This window comes from Alosa sapidissima, chromosome 3, assembly GCF_018492685.1.
Source record: "Alosa sapidissima isolate fAloSap1 chromosome 3, fAloSap1.pri, whole genome shotgun sequence".
NCBI lineage: Eukaryota > Metazoa > Chordata > Actinopteri > Clupeiformes > Clupeidae > Alosa > Alosa sapidissima.
In genome coordinates, this window is record NC_055959.1 from 21,852,341 (window position 1) to 21,859,840 (window position 7,500).

The 7,500-nt window shown below is 47.5% G+C and overlaps 1 protein-coding gene across 4 annotated transcripts in view; it reads left to right on the plus strand.

Annotated features, from left to right (window-relative positions):
- LOC121704547 (RNA binding protein fox-1 homolog 3-like) overlaps nucleotides 1-7,500 on the plus strand; it is a 414,719-nt gene that overhangs the window by 177,313 nt on the left and 229,906 nt on the right. The window lies entirely within an intron of this gene.

Sequence of the window (7,500 nt, forward strand, 5' to 3'; positions counted from 1 at the left end):
TGCCTCATCACTGTATCACGTTGAGGTCCTGGGGTCGAGTGTGTTGGACGTTTGAGAGTAGTCCACACCGTGGGCTTCAGTAATGGAATGTAATGGCGGGAGAGCGCGCTGCAGCAGACCGGTGTCACTTTTATGGTGCCATGGGAAATTTGAGTTCACGCCACCGAAGTGTTTGCATGTGGTGATTGTTTATGTGTGTGTGTGTGTGTGTGTGTTTGTCCATGTCTGTGGGTCTGTACTGCCATAGGTTATGTCACAGGGTGTCCGCTCCAGAGGTCAGAAGCAGTGTCCCCTTCTTTTTCTGCTCTCCTGCTCAGGGGGCAAATTAGCACACACCCACACTTGTGTCTCGACCATATGAAGAGTGGGTGTACTCTGCATGTGTGCCTGTGTGTGTGTGTGTGTGTGTCTGTGTGTGTGTGTGTGTGTGTGTGTGTGTGTCTGTGTGTGTGTGTGTGTGTGTGTGTGTGTGTGTGTGTGTGTGTGTGTGTGTGTGTGTGTGTGTGTGTGTGTGAGAGAAAGAAAGGGGGGAAGGGAGAATGAGCATGTGTGTGTGTATGTTTGTGCATCCATGCATGTGCCTGCTAGAGAGTGTGTCAAAGCTAGAGAGTGTTTTATTCTTTTCGTGTCCCAATTTGTGTGGATGTGTTTAGTGCCCATGTCTCTGTATGTATGCTTAGGTGTGCGCGTGCTTATGCGTACGTGTGTGGGAGTATGGGTGTGTGTACGTGTGCGCATGCTTATATGTACATGTTTGTGTGAGTATGGGTGTGTGTGTGTGTGGGTGTGCACATGTCTTTGAGACAGACGGCAGCAGTGGTCGCTCCTCCTGGTGGCAGGTGGACTGGCCACCACCGGATGTGAGTGGGAGGGCAGGTCTGCTTAGCCGCGGACACACTGCACACCCTGACACCTAGCCTGTGGTCAGTCACACCAACAGCCACAACAAAACACAGTCGAACTTTGCCAACAAAGCCAACAATTCCTTGCTGCCGCAGGGCAGGTGCACGGAAAAGTCACACGCGACGGCTGAAAATGTTTCTGCACCGCGCTCTTTATTTTGCAATTGTGTAATTTTCCATAACAAACCTTGTCTGTATTGAATAACATAGCCTTGAGCCGTGGGGTTGTGTAAATGTGAAAAATATGAAAGAGAAGAGAGGAAAACACTTATCTGGCTCATTGCTCAATTCTTTCAGATCCCCACAATTTTTGGATGAGTGCAGAAAATGACTCATGGTAATGTTGGGTGATTGGTACATTCATATCAAGGCAGGCCTCCCCCACCCCCCCTTTCTTCACTCTAGCAGTAATGAAAATGAGTGCTGACGGAGAATCACTCAAATGATAGCAGCCTGTCGAGGAGTCAGGCTAAGAGAGAGAGAGAGACAGAGAGACAGAGAGAAAGATAGAGAGAGAGAGAGAGGTGGCAGAGAAGGCCACGAAAGTTAGGTGATAAAAATGAGAACCATTTTGCCAATTACAGGAGATTAGGTTACCCTCCACCAATCTGAATCCTTAAATCCCCACTGTTTGTGCAGCTCTGTCTGAGGAATGTAATTCTCGAAAGCGATCTGGTAGTAATAGCAATAAAAAAGAAGAAGATAAGAAGCCAAAGGTAGAAACTTTCTCCTCCCTCCCCTGGAACTCTTTGATATAAATAGTACAGCGAGTTAACGCAGGAGATAATTGACATTGTGCCATCCTTTGCTTGTCTGTAATTAGGTGTGTGACAGAGTGGCAGTCTGGGGGCAGGTATAGCTGGCAATGACGTCACCACACGGGCTCAGTCTTTATTTAGAAACTAGCTTCACTTTACTGGAAAACTAGCCATACATATCACACTTCCCCCAGGGGAGCTATAGTTGCTAGTTTCCTGTGGACAAGTACCGTCTTCCAGAAGTGTAGAAATCCATACCGCTGGTTTTAATGACAGACTCTGGGTGTTGGTAATGCTTAGCATACTGTATATGAATCCATACTGCTGGGTGCTTTGGTCAAATGGCCGAGGGGGAAATTCAGGATCATGTATCAATTGCAAGTCAATTCCATGCGGCTTTTTCTATATTGATAGAGCTATTCCAGTAGTTCCTCTTCCTCTTGCCCTTTCACTTATGTTATCCCCTGGAGAAAGTCAGGGCTTGTGGAGTGTCTACCTTATTTTGCGATTCACAATTTTTTTTTGTGGTTTGTAGGTCACCCCACCTCTCTATCCCCCTCTTTTTTTCTTTATTTTTTTCTTTATTTCCTTCCTTCTTTCATTCCTTATATTGCCCTCTCCATTGCTCGGCACACGCGTGTCATTACCTAATATGCCAGCGGTCTCATTCGGCATCACTCACCAGCACTTATCACGTAGCAGCCGCCGCACGGCCCTCTCCCAAACGCCCGCTCATAAAGATAAAAATCACATTTCACCGGATGGCGCACGGCCTGACAGTGATATATGCAGTGTGCTTCCTGCCACCTCATTGAGAATGGGACTGAGTTCTGGGTGGCTAAATCAATTTGCGCAAAGGCCAGCTTCTGCAGCCATTGGTTTTGGTGATATGATCTCGCTTGTCCATTTTTTTTCCCTTCTCCTTTTTTAGAGGTCAGTGAGGAGGAAAAAAGACAAGGGCGAAGAACCTGGGTGATTCTCCCCCCCACACACGCATACTCTCTCTAGAAACTGATCTGCCACTAGAGGAAAGGCTAGATAAAGAGAGTTCAAGTGAATGCTGGTCAGCAGTGCAAAACAAACATCATCAGCAGTTTGCTAGGGAACCGAACCTCTTACGTCCTACCAAGTGGTGGCTGGTCAAGTAGGATGGAAACAGAGGGGGAATAAAATAAGAAAAAGTCTCATAATTGGAAGAAAACCCTTATTTCTATGTAGGTAAGATATAAGAGCTACGTAGATGCTTTGCTACACCTTTTGCAGTGGGTCTGAAATATATGAAGAAAAAAAACAAAAAAAAACATTTCACATGAATCCCAATCGGTTTGTCCTCCTTGTGTGAACTGGCAGCAGGTTGTGGGCAGATGTGGACACGTTCACCTCAGGCCAGACAAGGTTACCCCACCTCAAACCCACCACCACACTAGTGGTGAGGTGAAGACCCTGTGTCTCTGCCCCACGTTGCGCTCGTCTTGCAGGCTACTCTCCCACCCTCTCAGTCCTGAGCTGGTTGCGCTAGCTGCACACTCCGTGCTGTTGGCCGGTGCTGAGACACTACAGTACTGCAGGCCGTTGCTCATGGCCGTCCCTCCCCTTGGCAGGGCTGGATGCTGTCTGTCCCAGAATGTTGAACCACACAGTGGCATTGTTTGATGGTAGGCAGAGAAAGGAGATGGGGAAGCCCCCCCTCATATCCCCCCACCACACACACACACACACACACACACACACACACACACACACACACACACACACACACACACTGCATTGGAGCCCAGTCTTTTATCTCTGCTTGGCTTTCATTCCCCCATATTGCTTGCCGCAAAGGATGATGGGATTGTGAGACTTGTGGTTAATTAAGCCCCGTTTTAGCTTGTTTGAGATTGGAAAAACAAAGACCAAATGTAGTTCCAGACCTAGTGAATAGATAAAGGTGTCCACAAGGCTCTCTCTCTCTCTCTCTCTCTCTCTCTCTCTCTCTCTCTCTCTCTCTCTCTCTCTTATTCTTTCTCTCTCACTCTCATTCTGCCCTTTTTCACTCTCTCTTCTCATGCTCTCTCTTCCCTCTCTGTGTCTTTCCCACTCCCACCCCCCGCTCTCTCTCTGGCATAGCATGGCAGCAGTGGGAGAGAGGGAGAGAGGGCTGGACTGGAGCTAAGGAGTCGCCTGTTTGAACATCTCAGCACTGATGTGTGCAAAACCGAGTGTGTGTCTTCAGGGGAGGCTTTGAAATCTCATCTACTCCAGCCCTTTTAACTTGTCAGTGGGGATGTGTGTGTGTGTGTGTGTGTGTGCGTGTGCGTGTGCGTGTGCGTGTGCGTGTGCGGGTGCGTGTGCGTGTGTGTGTGCATGAGAGAGAGAGATAGAGAGTGTATCTGCTTGCAAATGGGTGTCCGACCCCACTGTCCTCGCTCACTCACACACTTATACATATTTTCTGCCTTGCCCACACACACACACACACACACACACAGTCACTGTCACACAAGCAGCCAGCCAGCATAGAAGCTGCTTTTTGTTAGATAGTCTAATGGAAAATGCTTTTCTTTCAAATTTCCCCCCGGATGCATGGGTCGCCACTGAACGTAGCATTATTGTTGTTCTTTCACACGACTCCTTGGCTGAGAAGTCGGGGGATATTGTAGAGTCGAGGAGCTTATGTCTCCCCAGGCAACCCCAACCATCACCCCCCACCCCTGGATGGTTGCTCCCTGCCCATCTCTTTCTCATCATCTTACTCTCTCGCTTTGTATATCTCTTTCTCTCAAGCTCTCTCTCTCTATCTCTGTCTCAAGCTCGCTGGCTTTTCATGCGTGCCTGTGGGTGGGCACAGGCCTTTCTGTGCCGTGATTACTCAATGCATTATCACAGCCTCAAATTAATTTGTCCCTTGACCGCATGGCAAAGCCAGGAGGCTGTGATGGCCTCATCAAAGGCTTAGTTCTTTCTCCTTTGTAGCGGACGAGTTTGGGGGCGTGGAGGCTTTCTCATTCCCTGTGCGACTCTTGTCACTCATGCTCACACACACACACACACAGACATACAGGCACACACACACACACACACACACACACACACACACACACACACACACACACACAGCAGCAGCACACTGTCAGCAGAAGTCGGACCGGCCATCTCACAATGCAGGGCTTCAGTGAGGTTAGCAGTGCTCACCATGTTGCTAACTTTGCCAGTCAAATGCATGCCACCAGTCCACATGCATGTTAGATGGAGGTGCTGGTTTATGTAATTGCTTAATTCCGGTGAATGATTGTTGATGAGCTGAACAACCAATTAAGTTCCACCCTCATTTCAATGGTCCTGAAGCAACGTCTTGATTGGTTGGCATAGTGTATGACAAAGACATTTGACAAGTTCCAAGACATTTGGTTTATTTCCCACTTACAGGACTGACCATGTGTTTATGTGTGCACACATGATGGACTGCTAGAGGACTGTAAGGAGCAACTCTCCAAATTTGACAAAAAGTGTATTGGATTAGAATTGCGAATGGCATCTCTGCTGCTACCATCTTTAAAATGTGTGAGTCATGGCTCTTAGTCTATATGATACCACTCCGAGTATGATGTGTATTTCAGACAAAGCAGGCCTTAGGCCATATCAGACAAGAGGAAAGCTGTTATAGGATTATTGTGAAAAGAGACTGTGTGAGGCAGCTTTGCTGTCAGCTATGAATGACAAAATGACCATGACTTTTTTCAAGCATCAGCTCAGACAATTAAGGGGCTCTTTTCACATCCCAGTGCTTGTAACGAACTTTCAAGACCTTCATATTACAGACACAAAAGATAAATAGAGTTAGTCAAAAGGGCAAGGAGATGACAAGACATCTGACCATGAAACAGATGATCAGGTCACCTTGCAGTGTGTTTTGTGACATGGCCAGCCTTTATGCAAAAGATGACCATGTGACTTCTATAGCTAGTGGCCATGCAAGTGCTGATAATCTGAATAACCAAACCCAACAAAAGAAACACACATACATGTATTTATGTTAAGGGTCTTTCGCAAAGAGTGCCCATAGATTGCTTGAAAATTGGAAAAGTCTAGCACCCTCCCCCATGTACACACAATTGTGCACACATGAACACACACACACACACACACACTGATAAACACCTTTGTCATTCAGTACAGTAACCTTGTCCTAATTGAATACCAAACCAGCTTGCTGTCTTTCCTTCTACATCAGCAAATATTGAAACAAGCCCCAGTCCCCAACCGTCAAAGTATTAGTGTAAAGGACTGAGCTCTGAGAGGACGTCCGGACTTTAGAGAAAACAGTTGTGTTTCGATCCCTGCCATCTGTCCCCGGTGCCCTCTTCAATCTTCATCACCTTTAAAACTTCTGTTTGCTTGATTCCTCTGAGGACAAAATAAGGGCATCATCTATCCCCTGTGACACCTCTCTCAATATAGACTGATAATGCCCGTCGCCTCTCCCCTAATGCTCTCTACACACCAAAGACACACACATCACTGACGCACACACACAAACACACACACACACACACGCACGCACACACACACACACACACACACACACACGCACGCACACACACACACACACACACACACACACACACACACACACACACCTACATACATGTACACACATACACTTATACAGACACACACACACACACATACACTGATACAGACACACACACACACACACACACATAGTTACAGACACACACACACATACACACACAAACCCAGTTCTGCACCTCTTCACCACTCTGACAGCCCAGCCTACCGCATGTATCATAATGAGAGGATCTGAACTCCATCAATTACCACCGGTGCACCATGAGCCCGTGTCTGAAGTTCAGCTCGGCTTCTGGGGGAGAGGATGAAAGACTTCACTCGCTTGCAAAAAAAAAAGACGGAAAAAAATGCAAAAAAAAAAGAAAGAATCCAGTGGAGTGACAGTTTGCCTTTGAGCAGCAAAGAAAAAGAAGAAAGGGTGGAAAGAGAAGAGGGAGTCATGCTGGGGAAGACATCAGCCTGTGTCTGCGCCCGCCATCCCACACTACAGCGCCGCGTCGTAACCTCGCCGCTGTTTACCGATCTGGAAACGGCACCGCTGCAAGGCCCTCGCCTTTTGAGGTTTGCTTTTTGCAAGTGAAGTCGCCTAAAAAATTATTTAATTAGTCTTTGTGCACGAGACTGAAGCAATTATGCCTATGTGGCGTATCTATTAATTACATCTGACCTGAAGGCTCTCTCTAGTTCTGTGAAAGATAGGAGAGGCTGGCCTTCCTTTTCTTCTCGACTGTTTATATCGAGCTGGCAGTCGGCCATAGCGGTGATCGCTGTGCGCTTATCTCAGAGAAAGCGAAATGAAATAATATCATAATTTATTCCAGGATTTGAGAATGAAAGCAGAGAAGAAGAGGGGGAAAAACAAAGATCTGTTAGTGTTCCCCCTTTCTCTGCCAGCAAGACTTACGTTGTGTTAACATTGGACTCAGGCCCAGAGATAGGCTGAGCACACCCGCGGATATCCCATGATCCTCTCCTGGCTTATCCTCTTAACCCCTGGCTTTGCCACTGTTGCCAGTGGTTACCCCCGTGCCCCTGTCCCTATGTTCAGCGATGTAGCCCTAATTAATAACGGATGTGGCAAGTGCTCCCAAGCCCATGGTGAGTCCCCGTCTGAGCTCCCTGTGCATGCTGATGGAGACGGGGATAAGAGTGACAGAAGGCTGAAAGGGAAAACCAGATAGCAGCTGATCCACATTAGATCCGCTCCAGATCCGCTCCAGATCTGCTCCAGATCCGCACCAGATCAGATTCAGAGTCAGCCCCTG